The following is a 19,088-nucleotide window of genomic DNA, read 5'->3' on the forward strand; positions in this document are numbered from 1 at the left end:
GGAAAGTTTTAGATGTAGCAGTAATATCTAAGTATTGTAGATGTCCACAAAAATATAAAGGTACACATGAAAATAATTGCAAAGCTAACTATAGTGGCAGTAGTGGAGGAATGGAAGTGGCTGGTGTTGCCAGTATATTCCAGCGTTCTGAGGCGTGTGATAAAGTGCGATATGTTAATTACCTTGGTGACGGTGATTCTAAAAGTTTCAAACATGTTCAAGGACTGAAGCCCTATGGTGATGATGTTGTAGTGCAGAAATTTGAGTGTATTGGACACGTACAGAAGCGAATGGGAACAAGACTTCGGCGACTGAAAGCTTCGTACAAAAAACAAAAACTCAGTGATGGTAAAGGGTTGGATGGGAAGGGAAGGTTAACTGACAGTGTAGTTGACAAAATACAGAACTATTATGGAATGGCTATTAGGCAAAATACACAAAGTGTCGACGAAATGAAGAAGGCTGTTTGGGCTCTTTTTTTTCATACTTCTTCAACCGATGAAAATCCCCAACATAGCTTGTGTCCCAAAGAAGAAGACAGTTGGTGTAAATATAACAAAGGATTGCTAACTGGTGAAGTGTACACTCATAAGCATAGTCTGCCTCATGCAATAATGGAGGTGATGAAACCTATTTTCAGAGACTTAGCAGCACCTGAACTGTTGAAAAAGTGTATTCACGGAAAAACTCAAAACCCCAATGAAAGTGTAAATAGTGTTATATGGTCGAGAACCCCAAGACTGTATTTGTTGGAATAGAAACACTTCACTTTGGTGTGTATGATGCTGTTGCGACTTTCAATGATGGCAACATTGTAAGGTGCAAGGTATTTAGAAATATGGGAATGAAGATAGGTTCTAACATGGTACGAGCGATGCTTGCTTTAGACAAGGAACGCCTTCGGGCTGCACACAGGGCTGTAAAGAGTCTAGAAATACAAGCAAGGTTAAACAGGAGGAGGAACAAGAGGAAGCTGGAGGAGGAGTCTGCAGAGGATGAAGATAATCCATCCTATGGACCTGGAATGCACTAAAAAGTTAATCCAATCTTTGTCGCTCGATTCCTAAAACTTTTATTTTCTCATACTAATTACATGTTTTCTAAGGATCTTCCAAACATATTTGTTTCAAACTTTCAGTAAATGTTACACAGTACCTTCTGCATAATTTAACACAGTCTTTTTCCAAAAAACTGTATATTTTTGAATATATAAATAAAAATTCGCAAAAAAATGTTGTGAATTTTCATTACAATTGAAAAAAAAAATCATCTTTAATAACTGAACTAAAATTTTGTAAAATCCCTGTGTTAAGTTGTAGCCCATATTCCAATAAATAATCTGTAAAAAGTTCAACTTCCTACCTCAAATACTTTGTGAGGAAAGATGTAATTTATAAGCGTTATTTTAACATTGCAAGTATAGGGCGTTCCGGAGCCCCTTAATACAGCTTTACAAGCAGAGCGCGATCCTGCATTGAGACAGTCTTGGCGTCGCAGACGCGAAAGGAGGAAAATCCGTGTACCCGCCGTGTTTATACCAACTTCAGTGGCCCGTGCGCATGACAGGTGTTTTCATTTACGTATTCTGACTCATACAGCGGCGCCATCTATTGATCAGTTTTCACACTATTTTTTTCTTCTTCTGCTGTACGTTTTCCCCCTTCTCCGATAATATGCTGTTGCAATTTGACCTCATTCTGACCAGTGGTCTTATTTCTACACCGTTTTGAAAGTTTAACTTTAATTATAATCACCCTGTACATTGCTTGCCGATGTAACCATCTGCCTCGAAATGCATGATGCATATTTACTTATTTTGTAACTGTGTGGCTTACTGCTTCCAAGTTATGGTATAACCAGATCTTACTCTGCGGTGTATAAATTTATAGCACATTCTTGAGAATGTATCAACAGTAATGTAGTCCTGTTCTTTACCAAAAAGCTGAGCGTATTGATTGTACAAATATCATATCAGCAAACAAAGATTGATTGCATAAAAGGTGCGTCAATAAAGACCACTTCATTTTCTAAAAAACAGTAATGTCATTCACCTTGTCGTAACAGCGTCTGACTTACTGCTGCTTCGCAGAAAAACGCTCCAAAAACAACGCAGACACCAGATAAAGCCGCTCAATATAAAGCACATTGCCCATTTATAGCAAGCAGATTACATTCATTATCAGCAATGTCCTGTCTCGCGTGTCTAGTGTTTACATAACACTTATCATTCCTGATATCTCAAACACGCTAAATACTGTGGCGCCATCTCATGTGGCAGGCCTGAACAAACCAGTTCTGTCACTGGAACCAAAATCTTTACCGTCCACGAAAAAATAAATCGCAATAAATGCAAACGAAAAATGCAGCCAAGGGCTAAAGAAGTCACCAAACAACGACGAGCTTGCACTGTTCGAAACATTTAGTTTTGTACTGTCTAAAATAAGCGTTGTCGATAAATTTAATGTATCAGCAAGAAGCTACGCAGGGCGTGGAGAGGTTTTAGTCACGCTTTATGAAGTAAATTGAAGCTGCAGAGATGCCTACTGCCGAAGTGTCTCCATTTATACTGCAGTACCACCACGTGTAGGGGACCTAGTTGTGTCTTGTTGCGTCAGACCAAAGCGCAGAATTTCTGATATGTGCACCAACATGGCGTCTTTAACTAAGGTGGACGTTCAGCACAGAGGTCCGTTGCTTTGGTTGTGAGGTTTTAACGGAAAAACAGGCTAAGGTTCTCTCTCACTGAAGTAATGAGGTCTGTAGGGTGTAGGAATGCCATATGTCTTTTACTAGGCACACTTGACTGAAAACTGCGCAGTGATGTGGTGTAGTAAAACGTACGCTGAACACACAAAGTTATTAATCTTTCTTATAGGTCAAAACACATGTTCCCTTTTTGAAAGCAGTTGATTTATCCACTACTGGCTTGCTAGGCCTATCGCAGCTTCACCAGAGCCCCGTTAGCCCGTTAGCCGTCACGTTTCGGGGTTCCCATAGGGCCTTCCCAGCTACCGTAGCGGTCCTGGGGCACACGAAGTCCCCGCTGTACATCGCCCCTATAGGCAGTCCCCTACTTTGTGCCGTTACCCATCTCCCACGACTTGGACGAGGGGTTGTGAGAGTTGTGTGAAAGTGGGGAGGGAACGTACTGCATGGTTCAAGCTGGAAAATGGGCTGCGACAGGGAAGTGCACTTTCACCTTTATTGTTTATTATTGTTATGGATGAAATCCTACAGCAAGTATCAAATGCAATTGGAGATCATAAAATGAAAGCAGTGCTTTTTGCCGATGACCTGATGTTATGGGGAAATTGCGAGAAGGAGGTGCAAGAGCAGTTAGATGTATGGGGAGGCAACGGCAGCACAATATGGAATGCATTTCTCTGCAAAGAAAAGTGAAATAATTGTCACAACAAGGAAGAAGAATAGGCCAAATGTGGATATAACTTATGGAGGGGAAAAACTACAAGTGGTAGAGAACTTCAAGTACCTGGGAAGCATGATTGAAAGTAAGGGGGGAAACGCAATGGAAATAAATGAAAGGTGCAGAAAAGCAGGGCAGTTCTTCAAATGCATTAGGGGGCTTATTTGGAGCAAGGAGGTGCCACAGAAATCCAAGGGAATTATATACCGAACCTACTTTGTCCCCATATTGGCATACGGAAGTGAGACATGGGTAATGCACAAAAGCGACAAAAGTAGAATACAAGCTAATGAAATGAAGTTCCAGAGGAGCAGGTTGAGTGTAACAAGACGAGACAGATTGCGAAATGTGTATGTGAGGGAAAGACTAAAGGAGGAACCAGTACAGGACAGAATAGAAAAATCAAGACTGCAGTGGTATGGACACATGAAGAGAATGGATGAGGGAAGAATTCCAAAGAGGATGTTTGATCTGCAGCTGGAGGGGAAGAGGCCCAGGGGAAGACCAAGAGATAGATGGGTGAAGGGAGTGAAGGAAGGTGTGGTGAGAAGAGGAGAGAACTGGACGAAGGTGGAAGAGGGGGAATGGTGGAAAGACAGAACACGATGGAGAGGCTTGTGTTCCCGACAGACCCAGCCAGTGGCTGGAAGCTGTCCAAGATGATGATGATGATAATCGAATAATCGAGTGTGACGTGACGAAAGCTACCCTGAACTTTTTTAATGCTGAAGGAATACAGCGAAAGAAATGCACTGTCAAAATGTTAGCTGCTAAGACGCTGCGAGCACCACGGACGAGAAATACTCATTCGCGAGCTACGCTGGGTCGAGAAAATCATTTGCGACGTGTTACGGTTTCCCTCTATGCGCGATATCGGGAGGAACACACTAGTTGCACTGGGTGATCACAATAATTTTATTTCTAAGTCATTTATCTAGTAAAACTAGATGGCTCGAGCCCCCACGTGCTTCTGCACGAAAAAAAAAAAAAAAATCACCCAAGCATCTACATTGCATGCATACTTTTGGGGTTCTGTAAAATGTGGTTGGACTTATTAACTAAATTGGCTACGTTAGGTCTGAGGAGTTCCAACCACATCCGCTGCACTATTCCCAGTCATTTCAAATTAATGTCAAGTTCATAAAAACAAATTTTAGCAGGCAGGAATAATTTTTAGTGAATACAACACAGTTTTAACTAACTGGAGTTTATTTTGACTTGTTCAGGATACATTTGACTGAGATACTGTTAGGCCTAAGTGTTCTTGATTTCACCTCAGATAGGTACCGAGTTAGTTCAACAGTGCCACTCAAATATTAATCACAATCATTCAGCAATTATTCACTTTATGTTTCTTTTTGAATAGCTGAAACGCCAAGATGAACAAAGTTCCGAGCGGAGAATACTTCCTGCAAAATTGTAATAAACCAAGCACAATCCGAAGTACAACTGCAAGCTGAAATCACTATGTCCCACAGCGGTTGATCAGAGTTAAACTTCGACACGACTTCGCGGTACGAAAATTTTCTAACTCGTGCGCGTAATTTTCACAAGTCTCACAAATGCACCACAGAGAATTCTTCGAAGTGCAGCAGCACCCAACTGCTGAAAGTCACAAGTTCCACGTGACTTCGCGCTCCGAAAATAGGGAAGTCCAGTTCGTGCACGGACTTCTGCCAGCACAGGCCCTTTCAACGCAATTGAATGACTGCCCCTTACCACAGAAAATGGCCGCCCTTAAAAGCCCTCAGTTTGAAGACTGAAGTCAAAACAAGTTTGTTTGCACATAAAATTTACTTTTACAATTAATATAGATACAATAAAATGCACTTCTATTCAGACGGAAATTTTCCGCTGAATTCAGATTCATCATCAGAATTTCTGTAAGGGATATCATTCTCATATTATTAAAATTTACGTGTTCTTCATATAGAACTTTTCATTATTTAAAATACTTTCAATGCATAAATAACTGATATTATAATTGTATTACCCATTTCCTTATGTCTACTTTCCTGTACTGCCGCTATCTTTATAGTTCCTATTTTTTTATTTATCAAAATTCCGCATTTTTAACCACGAAAACAGTGTTCTGGATCCTCATTTGAATTTTTAAAACTTGTAAAAAAGTTACATAGATATCGTAATACTACTCATTCAGTATAATTTTGTAAAAGCGTCTCCAAGATGTCCACTTTACAATCTTACTTAGTTATTACAATATTCAATTTATTATAATTCAAAAACTACCCGGGCGACTGGAGGCGCGTTTATAAGAGCACAACCGGCTAATTTTCTGCTTTAAAGTGAGCCTACAAGGTCCTTTGTGCCACATTGGGATCAGTTTTTATTTATTTCTACATCATACATTCACTTTAGCTCGATGCTAAAAGCGGCCCGGAGAAAGCCCGCCATGAGCCAGCGTGTCGGCCCGTCACGTGGCTGGACGCCAAACTGCCCGTACTCATTTTAAAGTACCGCCCTCTGTCGGTCAGTGCCGAAACTAGGACGATTCTGCCGCTGTCTTAGATTAGTACTTGTTCCATAGACCATGAATACGACATTTCGTAATGATGTGGAAAGTGTCAGGTTAATGAAATGTGTCTATACAAGGTACTACATTACACAAAATATTACATGAAACTTAATATTCTTAATTTTTTTTTTGATGGGGTTTGGGGAAATCACCCACTTACTATATTCAAAAATTCATCTAATGAGTAGAAGGAGTTGCCATTAAGAAATTATTTTAATTTCTTTTGAATTTCCTTTTAAATTAGATGTAAACACGCCAGATTCTCGACTTCCACTTTGCCGCGAATTATACTACAGAAACTGCGGTCTTCACATCTGCCCCCAAAGCCTGTCACCTTACAACGTACTGTAAGTTTTTTTTAATTGCTGAAGTTACTCGTGTTTGTAGCACAAAGAACAGCTTGTGACAGCAATTTGGGCAGCCCTGTTTGCCTAGCGTGCGCTCGGCCATGACAAGAGGGCGCAGCGTCGCATAGAGCAAATATCCAGTGTTACCTGTGCGAATTTTAAAGCAGTTAAACCATACACAAAGTGTAATGTATCATTAATGTTTTGTACAGGAGGCAGTTCATATCAACAGCTAAACCGTTGCACATATATCGGTTATAAAGGTAGAAAATAAATCAAGGCAGTGTTTGACGTTACATTACAGACGACTTCCATCAATCGTAACATGAATTTATCGAAACGTAATATTTCTTACACATGCATCATTTTATAACAATTCCTGTAGCACAGTTCTTACGATAATTTTTGAATACTATACATTTTAGTAACAGTGAGTTGCTTGTTTATTTTGCATAATCTCCACAATAAAGCGCAGTGTCACTTGAATGACGAAAACAAAGAGTTTGCTTACGCCAGACGCACGTGACGAAAGCAAAATTAATGCTTTCAGGTAAGTTCCAGTAATGAGTAGTTTTATTTAGACAGCATTGCTGTGGAGTAAGAAATGGCCGTGCCCATTGCTCTGCTTACTGTGGAGCACGCTTGGCATACTTAAATCAATTAATAAAATGTGCAGATGCAAACTGATAATCCACAAATGACTGAAATTTAAGAATGCTGTTCTCCTTATAACCTCAGATGACATGGAGCTATCGGAAATTATGTTGTCTGACAATTTCCTTTAAATATTTTCCACATTGGAAAAAAATTCTTTATCTAGAGTTGGTTGGTTCCGGGAGAATCTGTGTTATATGAACAGTCTGAAAGACAGAGGTATCGTTAGTCCAACAAAGGCAATGAATTAATTTGTGCAACAGGTTAGAAATCGTTTCGAATGAAATTTAAAAATTATTCGTTCTTATTTTTACAGATTTTGGTAGGTCGAATATAATATTTTTGCCACTAAGCAGTCCTTGTTTTATTCTTGATCGAATATGTCTTGAGGTCTTTGAAGAGAGATATAAAGCTGTGTAACCAGTAATCCACTCATAGTTATCACTGTCATTGTTGTATATAAATTTGTCATAGCATTAAGGTGTTACACAACAGAGTCTGCATTTTTTTGCCTCCAAATGATTAAGTGCGGTTTTCTCGCAGCTCTTTCACGAAACCTGACTGATCGGCGTTGGACACGGCAGGTGTGTTCGGGATACCAGCAAGCCTCGTCTTCACGTCAGCTACGAATTAATGGAATCTCCTCTACACTTTTGCTTGAAGTAAACTACGTTGTTTTGCGACTTCCTGTACTGGATGGTACAGGACGAAGAAGGCTTGAAAAAAATGTTCAAATGTGTGTGAAACCTTAAGGTCATCAGTCCCTAAGCTTACACACTACTTAACGTAAATTATCCTAGGGACAAACACACACACCCATTCCCAAGGGAGGACTCGAATCTCCGCCGGGACCAGCCGCACAGTCCATGACTGCTGCGCCAAAGACCGCTTGGCTAATCCCGCGCGGCGAAGAAGGCTTGAAATCACGAATGTTTATCTCCTAGACCTCCATCGGTACCGCCGTATTGCTTCTCGCGACCAGCCTTACAGGGTTCATATTTCAAGAAAAGTGCTCTAAAGAACTATCATTCATGTTATTTATAGAAGTTTTGGGGATTATGTTGGTTTTTAATGGTGAGGTAACAGGACTTTGCGGCGATGCTGTACAGTAAATCCACCACATTGTTTTCCTGTCACAGTCTTGCGAATTTCGTTTTGGTGTATATTTATCAGTTCGCTAAAATCTTTCTTCCGTTAATGCAGTTCATCGTCAGCGGGTTTGCACACTAGTTTACATTAAAAGTTAGACATGAAGAGAGACAAACACGCCGCCACTGCGATTAATGAACCGTGGCACAGAATTGGAGCAGCATGTAATGTGTGCAGTCTGAGTTCGACATGATGGCCAGCCGGGGTGAATCCATTGTTCCTGCCAGCGGTGGCGGTTCTGTATGCTAAACTTTGCACCCTGTACGCCTCAAATAACATAAAAATTTAATTGTGCATTCTTCGCAAGATACTGTATGCAAACAATAATGAAGAATCCGTTATTTGTAATATTTCCTTGTGTTACCCTTCTGACGAACAACAGGCTAGGTATCTAGCTGTCGTGGACGCTCGAAATAAGTGGATTCACATTTGTTCTTCATAGATGTGCGTGATGTCTTCTGATGAAAATAAAACTACGGAGATAAACGTTGACGTCCAGTCGACAATGGAATCACTAGAGACGGTGCAAAGATTCACGTTGAAGAAGGGTGTTGTGCGAAACACTGAGCGCGCCCTACAAAGAATTCACCCCAGCGTCCGTCTTCAGGGGAGGCTGAAGAAGAGCTTAGTGTGGGTCACCAAATGGAGATCAGAATCCCGTCCTTCCTGAGTCCACGGCTTCACCACTGCGCAGCCTCACACGGTAGGTGCTAAGTCACAACAGTACAACGATTCCACACGTGAACCTGCGTCATGTGTTACAGTGCAAATAGACCAGTCAACGAAGGAAAATTGGAGGGTAAAAACGGTGTGGTCGCAAAGTTTTGCACAGTGTTAGCAGGGAGTGTTCTGAACAGCTTACGAAAAATCGTGATCGGAGGGGTGTGATCGGTGGCATCGGGGTGGGCTTAAAGGTTACTTTCTTTATGTCTTTCGCGAAGAACTAGAAAACCGCGGCTTCTAGCAAAAATGTTTCTCTGTACAAAATTAAACTAAATTAAATTTACTACAAAAAAAGGTCCTATTAATTTTTTTCTAGGGTTAATAGTTTCCGATGGAAGTGAAGCATGGACGATAAATAGTTTGGACAAGAAGAGAATAGAAGCTTTCGAAATGTGGTGCTACAGAAGAATGCTGAAGATTAGATGGGTAGATCACGTAACTAATGAGGAGGTATTGAGGAGAATTGGGGAGAAGAGGAGTTTGTGGCACAACTTGACTAGAAGAAGGGATCGGTTGGTTGGACATGTTCTGAGGCATCAAGGGATCACCAATTTAGTATTGGAGGGCAGCGTGGAGGGTAAAAATCGTAGAGGGAGACTAAGAGACGAATACACTAAACAGGTTCAGAAGGATGTAGGTTGCAGTAGTTACTCAGAGATGAAGAAGCTTGTACAGGATAGAGTAGCATGGGGAGCTGCGACAAACTAGTCTCAGGACTGAAGACCACAACAACAACAATAGTTTCCGCGTTCAGGGGATGCAAATGTCACAGATTATTAAGAATATTGTTATAATGGTATAAAATTGATGTTTATTTTCGAAAGAAGTGGATTAAAATCAGATATTAAATGCGTGTACCTCATCTAAGTGCAGTGGAGCCGTATTGGAGATAAGTTGTGTTCTGGCAACACCGACTCAAAAGAAGGCCTCGGCGCTTGTTGGTGACGTCACGTCAGCTAGGCACGGCGAACGCCAGGTCTGTTGCAGGCAGAAACGCCTGGACGTGCTTATCACTATAAATCTCTTATTTTTGGACAAAATGTTTGGTATTGTTCTGGATTCTGCAGTTTTATTTTAAGATGAAAGATTTTCTTACTATCGTAAAGCTACAAATGAAGATCATAGTTCTGTATTACTGAATACTGTCGAAACAAACGTAGAAGAATATGAGAAGACGCTTTGCCCCATTGCAAGCTTCGTAAATTTTACATTCAAGTAACTGTATTTACTTGATCCATTTTGGTATCGAAACTTACCCCAACCCCCTTAGAATTAACTAGTTTCTTTTATTTATTTATTTATTTTCGTTTGACATCTTCACTGGAAATGTGAAATAATTTACATGTGTAAATGTCCAACTGTTGCCACTCATTAGATTACAGTCGTTTTCAACGAAAGGAATTCTAAACAGGAAACAAAATAGCTTCATACATCGAAAATACTGCTGAGCTTAAACTTTTTTAAACATGCACATTAGAAAAGATAAATATCCCCCTCTTGCAACTGAAAGGAGAAAATTTATAAGATAAAAAAAATTTTATTTGATAAAACAAGTATCTGTCTTTTGCCTCTTCTTCTGTCCCCCATCACCTCCCCCAACGTGTACAATCACAAGATATTTCATTAACATTCAGTGCTCCTCACCCCATAGTCAACCAAGATACCTAAAGAAGAGGACCAATGTGTTCACAGTTTCTTGCAAAAGCAGCCCAGTACAAACGTAACTTCCTCAGATTTACGAATAAGGTAAAGAAGCACGAGTTCTGTTGCTGCTGGACCATGAAGTTGTTTTTGTATGTCAATCTTTAAAACAGGTGGAAATTTAAGTTCAGGAGTACACTATTTGTTAAGAAGTGTAATGAATTGCACAATTAATTGATTGCAGAAATCTCTCAGAACAATGTGTGTTGGTCAACTACCGCCAATAGTTTCACATTTTCCTGTGTCAGAGAAGGAAACACCACCATTATGAGTATGCCTGCAACAGAACTGGCGTTCGCCGTGCCTAGCTGACGTGACGTCACGAACAAGCGCCGAGGCCTTCCTTTGAGTCGGTGTCTGTTCTGGGGGTGTTATCAGGGTGTGCGGGGCCGATGTGTGCGGTAGAAGTGCAAGGGTGGGAAGGTCGCCGGACCGCGTTCATGCCATTCTGTCCTTCAAACGTCGGCAAACCGAAGGTCGAACAACTGATACCCCCACTCTACACACCCCACTACGTCACAAGAAGCGGCTATAGGGTGTTTCACAAAGTTATACAGAGCTTCCACATCACGTCTTACCAACCACTGGCGATGTAAGGTGCAGACATGCCCGGGGTATGTTCATTTCCCACACTGTGCTTTAACACTGCATGAAAAGCAGATAGGATAATGTTAACGTAAGTAACGCATATGGACAGAATCTACGTAACTCTCTGCACTCTGTTCTACACTGGTGGAGGTGAGTTGATTCTTGGTCATCCTCTGCTACTCGATCGTCAGTTTACAGGGTATACCTCGCCAGCATTTCCTCTCCAGTTCTTTTTAATTTTAGTCTTAAAAATTCTTTGTAGTCTTCTGAACAAGAAAAATTTTGCTTCGAGGATATTGTACCGAAGAAAGTCCCAAAATTTGAGGGAATTGAAGGTGCCTGCACACATGATGACGCCTCCATGTGACTCTGACAGTTCTGTTAAAAAACGTAATTTTGATCTTACTTGTTTCTTTTATGACTTTTCAGTCTGTCTTAGTGAAACAAGATTGTTAGAGAAGTAATCACAAAGTAGGACTCAAAACCCAAATGGGAGTTATAACAACTCTAAATGGAAAAGGATACCAAAAATTGTTCTCATAGGAATATATCCTTTGAAAATAGGTATGCTGGATGCTCTTCTGTGTTTCAGCGATTATCAGTGAACGTTTGTTATGGAACTGATGGCAGTGCCTGTTGGACTAAAGATGCAAAGAACTTTAACTACCACTGACCGCAGGACACCCTTCAAGCAGAGAAGTCAGTGTTGCAAGACATCAAAGAAGCAAGAATAAGAAGAAGTAGTCTGCAATAAAAAACGTAGGGAGAAAAACACCAGGAACAAGATGAATATGGACCTCGGGTGTGTTAGTCTTACGCGGGGTAGATGGAAAAACAAGCTATAACTTGATTTCTCTGAAGTTCACTTTTCTGATGTTCTGGTGCACTTCGGTTAAGAACTATTAAAGACGGAGAGCTGAAATTTTGTACAGTGTCCTAAAACATCTGTAACCAAACCACATACTATTATTATGACTTAAATTTGAAAATTAAGGATTCTTTTAAAGCAAAACTATGACTTAATTACTAAATTTTTTATGATCATTATTAAAATTTTTAACATAAGTTATGACAGACAGATATTATTAATAGTCTACGTTAAACACAACAGTGTAAAGAACTCCCACAAAAAAATGCGTTTCTACTTTGTTTCGTAGTTGTACCTGTTCTGTACATGAATAATTAACATCGCTGAATTTCACTTGCAACGCAGAACACAAGGCAGAAAAAAGTGTGTGATCAAAAGCTTTGGTTCATACATCAAATTGCCCCCAAAAAATCTGTTAAGAGTTGGTAAGCATTACATGGCCTTACAACTCTTTAGCCGGCCGAGGTGGCCGAGTGGTTGTAGGCGCTACAGTCTGGAACCGCGAGACTGCTACGGTCGCAGGTTCGAATGCTGCCTCGGGCATGGATGTTGTGAAGTTCCTTAGGTTAGTTAGGTTTAAGTAGTTCTAAGTTCTAGGGGACTGATGACCTCAGAAGTTAAGTCCCATAGTGCTTAGAGCCATTTGAACCATTTGAACAACTCTTTATTGTATGAGCTACATTATTTAGAAAAGTGAAAAAAAATTTTCAAGATTTTCCCTTTGTGTTCACGAACTGGTCGCCGTAAACCCATCCCCACCCGGACTCTCACACCTCACTGGTTAGGATCTTTAGTATATTTTTCAGGACATTCCCTCCAAGCACTGTGCAAATATTTGCCCCTACGCGATTTTTCCCTCCTACTAGGCCTTACTTGGTCTTGGTTGACTGGACTAAAAGGAAAAACGAGGTTCGTTCACCGGGAAGGCGACACGAAAAACACGGGGGTGCGCAGATGCAAGAGGGCACCAACCTTTGCCGCTGCTACAGTGGGCGCGCGCTGCTTTGCCTCCTACCGACTGAGGGGCGCCGTGCAGAAGTCCCCCGCCTTTAGCCGTGGAGGTAGTGGTGGGGGGCAAGGCGGCCCTGGCCCTGGCCCTGGCCTGGGGCAACGAATGGCCCCGCAGTCACCGCCAAATCTCTGCGCACATCGCCTTCAGCTGCAGGACGTGGCCATCTGTCCGCGCCATCTGTGTGATAACGCGCCGCTTATCTACTTACGCTTCGGTACGTCAGAGACTCAAATGCACTATGACATACAATGACGATGTAATGTTGATGCATTAACTTGTTCTAAAAGCGGTGCTGATATTCAAGACAATAAAAGCGTGTTAAAAGCTGTGAGCTATCTGGGGAAGTTAACCTTGCATTACTGAGCAACTGTTTCACCAGGTATCCAGTCTAGCTTACCAAATTCCCAACCAGACTAACATTAATTATACTGTTTTAGTAGTCATCTTACGATAACCGGTGATATATATATATATATATATATATATATATATATGTACAAAAAGACAATTTAAATAAAAAGAAATAAATCAGTTTATATTTGGACATTTATTTTATCATTGATCATTGTTCCGTTAAAATTTCAGCATATTAAACTTGATTCATAACTAAACTGGTGCCTTGTTTAGGATTGTGAAAATGTGAGTTTGTAATCTTACGGAACACATCAAATATGGAGCCAAGATTGGGAGACTGCATACAACACTGCATTTATAAAATAACACACGAAGAACGTTGAAACATATGCAAGAGCAAATTAACCACAACCAACCGATTCAATTTTCACCCAAAGAAGTTACGTTCGTAGCACAATCCTGTCCGTCATCAAATTACCAAACACTGGTATACTAAATTCATACTAACTCTCTGTGAAATCTTCCCGAAAAGAATAGCTGAGGGCTACTTTGATGACTACACTACATGCTTCACGTGGTCAACTTGGTTTACACAAAGAGTGTAACTCCACAATAATTTTGATAATTAAAATAAATTACATCGAAACACAAATTACAAAAGAAAAACCTCGAACTGGTTACTATCGTCTTACTATTAACCTGATGGGTCAAACAATTGTATAAGCACATGGTACTGGTCTCACAAAGTACACCCCACGTGGGTTAAACATAAAGAAAAGTTGCTATATTGAAAAAGACGAGACGTTATAATCTCACGCACATTCGCATTTAAGATTGATGATCTTAGTTAGAGTTACGGATCATCCACACGTGGTTCCACTTTACTCACAGAGTAGTGACAAAGCAACTACTGGAAGATATTCTGAACTTCACACTCGAATTACGCTGCGTTGCAATTTAAGATAACATAAGATATTTTAGATCCAAACCTGAAATAAAGATGATTAAATTTTCAGTTAGGCTGAACTTAAAAAATTCATTGGTGCTTCCAGATACAAAACGGAAGTGACCAGAGAGGCAGCTTCCTATACCAACATGACAAGGGACAGACAGCACCATACTAAGAATATAAACCTCTTTGCTTTTAGAAAGCGTAACTACCTGTTCCGATGTTGGTCCTACTGTTCTCTAGCACACAGGCTTGTCTGCTACCATCAAGCATGCAACTAGAAATACATTTGCTCATCTATCCTTTCACACAGAAGGGAAGGGGGATGGCAGTATCTTATCATATACAGTATATAAAAGAAAGCGGATGTAGGTTCCGTATGAGACTGTGTGACATGAATTACATATAAACTGAATTTTAAAGTGTAGTAGTGTAGCAGATCGTTCTTGATTATGTGTAAGAGTAACACATTCCACTGCTCAGTCTCCTCCCAGATAGTCAGAAACACCACAGTAAATTTAGAAGTGGAACGTATGCCGTAAATGACAACAGTTTTAAAGAATTAACGTGAAAGCAATCCAACAAAGACCTTTCAACGATGCGAAACAAATGATGCAGGAGTACTTTGCCATGGAGCTTCACTTTTGTATGGCTCTTTAATGTGAAGCGATGGCAACTTATAGGGCCACTTCGATGCTACACTTCTTGTAAACATATCAGTAACTATACTCACATCGCCTTCTCATCTACAGCTTCATCGTTCTGCGATTCTCATCTCGTCAATCTCATCCGTACACACTCTCCATATCCTCATACCCAGCGAGCATCCAATGACCTCCTCCAAGTCCACCACGAAATGCGTCCAGATCTTTATCCGCCCTTTCAGATATTACAGAATACCCTTTTCTCTTCGTTCAATCCGCTGTCACTCACACTTAATCCCTGACAGAAAACGAACGATATTCCCACTTCACATATCGATTTGGAAAACTACAGAAACCACGCTTGTTAGCTATCTCTGTTTCCTAGTTGCCATAAAAAATCACCAGCTACTGTCAAATGCTACAGACTTTTAAAACTATCACTGGCTGAGTAACATAAAATGTCTTCGCTGTGTCCTCCAGAGATGCGACACACGGCCTTACTTAAAAGGGTTACCGAACCCCTGCAACTAGGACACAACTGAGTTAACCCTAGGACGCCTAAGGGGGGGGGGGGGGGGGTTCGTTGAACCCGCAATTTTTTTATGTCCCCTGCTTTTGCCCAAGTAACTTTCATACTACAAATTCCCTTTGAGTTATTGTTTGTTGGCTATTTAATGAAACGTTAGTGTCAATATATTTTATAGAAAATTCCTGCTTTGAAATAAAAAATAAACTTATTATGGGTCCAACAACCCCCCCCCCCCCTCCCCTTAGGCTTCCATGCTACAGAAAATTTCTACAACAATGCAAGTTAGTTTCTTGTTGGTTGGTATTCTTGATATCAACAACAATCGGTTTACTTTCAGAGGAAGTGATTGTTGATGTCAGTCAGCTGTTATTTATTTATCTTGTAAACTTGCAGTGAGTTAGTGCAGTTCCCAACACATAGGCCTCCAGTAACTTTGGTGTTATAAGCAGCAAAAACGAAACCAAGTAAAAACTTACTGATGTTGTCAACAATGCACCACGATAAAGGCACTGTTGGGGGAGAGAAGAATAAAACCGAGATAAATGCATATTATAATTTCACTAAAGGTGGAATTGATACCATTGATCAAATGGCGCGTGTGTACACCTGCAAGAGGGGAACAAAGAGATGGCCTCTATTTTGTATTGTAATATGTCAATTTTTTATTCACTCAATCAAATATAAATAACAATTAATAACATTTATAAACCGATACCTCAGTTAAAATATATAATCCATTTTGAAAGTTGTAGTTTTTCGTCAGTAAACTTATTTAATACCTGTGGGCTCGCGGAACCCCCCCCCCCCCCCCCCCCCCCCGCTTTAGGCACGCAAGTTAGAAAAAAAGGCTTGGGCATTCTTGGGTTAAGACTGTACACCAGTTGATAAAATATCGATATTCTTCCAAAAAGTCGATAAATATCGGCGATAATTACTTTCCCGATATACTCATATCGAAATGGCAATATCGGAGGGCGATGTTTTTATTTCATATTGCATTGTTTTTCCAATTTTCGGTAAATATTTCAAATTGTAGTAGGACATAATTTTAATTTCACTGTGTAAAGGAATCTTATTACATTTCGAGCTTTCATCACGTCCAGTCTTTCTCTTTGACTGTGTGAAGCAAAGGCGAAATCTGATTGCACTGTGGTGTGGCTCTGCGAATAGAATGACAAGGTATCCGGCGTGAAGAAATAGCTCACCAGTTGCGCTAAGAAACACCTTTTAACGCAACTAGCGTGCTACTTCTTCGCGTCGGTATTCTTCAGGAACAGCTTGCTGAAACTGATGAACAAAGACCTAAATGTCAGGATTGGTCTTTGCGGTGGACGGAGACGTGTGAGGGGAAACGCTGACGTAATCGGCGCTCGGCGCTCCCAACAGAAACTGCAAAGTTTAAATTCACCACGCAATTCTGACACTACAACTGCTAGGTCGCTAACGTTGGCAGAACTGAAACAACCGGGAGGTCCACATGAAGTGTTCCGGACAAATCCGATGTGTGACGAAACCGAACGACGGACCCATCGGACACCTTCTACTGCGCCACTTGTATGCGGTTACCATTGTTAGCGAAGTGGTTATCGCCAAGCGTGCACGTGCATCGTTTTCCTTTCAATTCTTGCTCTGAGGGGTATAAGCAGGCTGCTAGCTTGTTGACGTACATAATATATACACTACTGGCCATTAAAATTGCTACACCAAGAAGAAATGAAGATGATAAACGGGTATTCATTGGACAAATATATTATACTAGAACTGACATGTGATTACATTTTCACGCAATTTGGGTGCATAGATACTGAGAAATCAGTACCCAGAACAACCACCTCTGGCCGTAATAACGGCCTTGATACGCCTGGGCATTGAGTCAAACAGAGCTTGGATGGCGTGTACAGGTACAGCCGCCCATGCAGCTTCAACACGATACCACAGTTCATCAAGAGTAGTGACTGGCGTATTGTGACGAGCCAGTTGCTGAAGGGTAGAACCACGGGTCGTAACACATGTGAAATGTAACGTCCACTGTTCAAAGTGCCCTCAGTGCGAAGCGAACAAGAGGTGACCGAGACGTGTAACGAATGGCACCCCATACCATCACGCCGGGTGATACGCCAATACGGCGATGACGAATACACGCTTGCGAAGTGCGTTCACTGCGATGTCACCAAACACGGATGCGACCATCAAGATGCTGTAAACAGAACCTGGATTCATCCGAAAAAATGACGTTTTGCCATTCGTGCACCCAGGTTCGTCGTTGAGTACACCATCGCAGGCGCTCCTGTCTGTGATGCAGCGTCATGGGTAACCATAGCCATGGTCTCCGAGCTGATAGTCCATGCTGCTGCAAACGTCGCCGAACTGTTCCTGCAGATGGTTGCTGTCTTGCAAACGTCCCCATCTGTTGACTCAGGGATCGAGACGTGGCTGCACGATCCGTTACAAATGGTTCAAATGGCTCTGAGCACTATGGGACTTAATTGCTGAGGTCATCAGTCCCATAGAACTTAGAGCTACTTAAACCTAACTAACCTAAGGACATCACACACATCCATGCCCGAGGCAGGATTCGAACCTGCCACCGTTGCGGTCGCGCGGTTCCAGGCTGTAGCGCCTAGAACCGTCGATCACCACGGTCGACGATCCGTTACAGTCATGCGGATATGATACCTGTCATCTCGACTGCTAGTGATACGAGGCCGTTTGGTTCCAGCGTTCAGTATTACCCTCCTGAACCCACCGATTCCATAATCTGCTAACAGTCATTGGATCTCGACTAACGCGACCAGTAATGTCGCGATACGATGAACCGGAATCGCGATAGGCTACAATCCGACCTCTATCAAAGACGGAAACGTAATGTTGCGCATTTCTTCTCCTTACACTAGGCATCACAACAACGTTTCTCCAGGCCACGCCGGTCAACTGTAGTTTGTGTATGAGAAAACCGGTTGAAAACTTTCCTCATGTCAGCACGTTGTAGGTGTCGCCATCGGCGCCAACCTTGTGTGAATGCTCTGAAAAGCTAATTATTTACATATCACAGCATCTTCTTCTTGTCGGTTAAATTTCGCGTCTGTAGCACGTCATCTTCGTGGTGTAGCAATTTTGATGGCCAGTAGTGTAAGAATAAATCAATACTTAATTATACAGCTCTAATACCGGCAGCATATTTACAATGTGTCTTTTTATAGCATGGTATGTCGATATTATTTTCGTAGATTATCGATAGCTTTTTTAAATATATCACTGGGCCAGTAATATTCACATATCGGATTCCCGATATTTTTAAAAACATCTACAGTTGGTTGGTTGGTTGAGGTTTAAGGGACCAAACAGCAAGGTCATCAGTCCCTTGTTTCAAATATGCTCCATTCCGCTAATGGGACATCTCAGGAAAGTCAGAACAATAAAACGGAAAAAGGTAAAAACGTAAAAGGGCAGTCATGTTGTCTTTGGTAAGAAACAAAATGAGGGTAGTCGGCAAGAGAACGAACCCAACGCTATGCTGAAGCAGCATAGGCAAGACCACCTGTGACGTAAAAGCTGCAACCGCTAGAATGTATGGGAAAAGGAGACTAACCAATCCTTAAAAAAAAAAGGT

At 41.3% G+C, this 19,088-nt stretch overlaps 1 protein-coding gene across 1 annotated transcript in view; it reads right to left on the reverse strand.

The window, feature by feature from the left end:
• The window catches only part of LOC126418697 (UDP-glycosyltransferase UGT5-like), a 111,000-nt gene extending 97,919 nt beyond the window's left edge, over positions 1–13,081 (reverse strand). Inside the window, exon 1 of the mRNA XM_050085592.1 lies at positions 12,963–13,081. The gene's annotated coding sequence lies outside the window, so the exon portion shown is untranslated. The remainder of the gene's footprint in view (positions 1–12,962) is intronic.
• Between the last annotated feature and the right edge of the window lie 6,007 nt (positions 13,082–19,088).

This window comes from Schistocerca serialis, chromosome 9 (genome assembly GCF_023864345.2).
Source record: "Schistocerca serialis cubense isolate TAMUIC-IGC-003099 chromosome 9, iqSchSeri2.2, whole genome shotgun sequence".
Lineage (NCBI taxonomy): Eukaryota > Metazoa > Arthropoda > Insecta > Orthoptera > Acrididae > Schistocerca > Schistocerca serialis.